This window comes from Capsicum annuum, chromosome 2, assembly GCF_002878395.1.
Source record: "Capsicum annuum cultivar UCD-10X-F1 chromosome 2, UCD10Xv1.1, whole genome shotgun sequence".
Lineage (NCBI taxonomy): Eukaryota > Viridiplantae > Streptophyta > Magnoliopsida > Solanales > Solanaceae > Capsicum > Capsicum annuum.
This window is the reverse complement of record NC_061112.1, coordinates 101,855,445-101,855,765: the sequence shown is the minus strand read 5'-3', so window position 1 is coordinate 101,855,765 and position 321 is coordinate 101,855,445.

Below are 321 nucleotides of genomic sequence, written 5' to 3'. Positions count from 1 at the left end.
CCATCCAAAAAAAATAATTTTTTTAAAAATCTTGTTTTACCTCACGATCAAAATCCTAGCCTCCCCACTTCGCTGCATCCCCTACCCCCTCCCCCCTCCAAAAAAAAGAAAGATATTTTTGTAAGAAATATTTTTTAAAAATAAATAAATAATTTTTTTATAAAAAGAAATCTTACCCCAACCCCCATCTCCCCTACCCCCTGCACCTCCTATACGGTAATATCCCACCTTCTCAAAAAATATGGTTTTTAAAAAAAGTTAACTTTTTTTAGAAAACAAACTTTTACCTCAACCCCCATTCCTTCCCTATCCCCCACACCC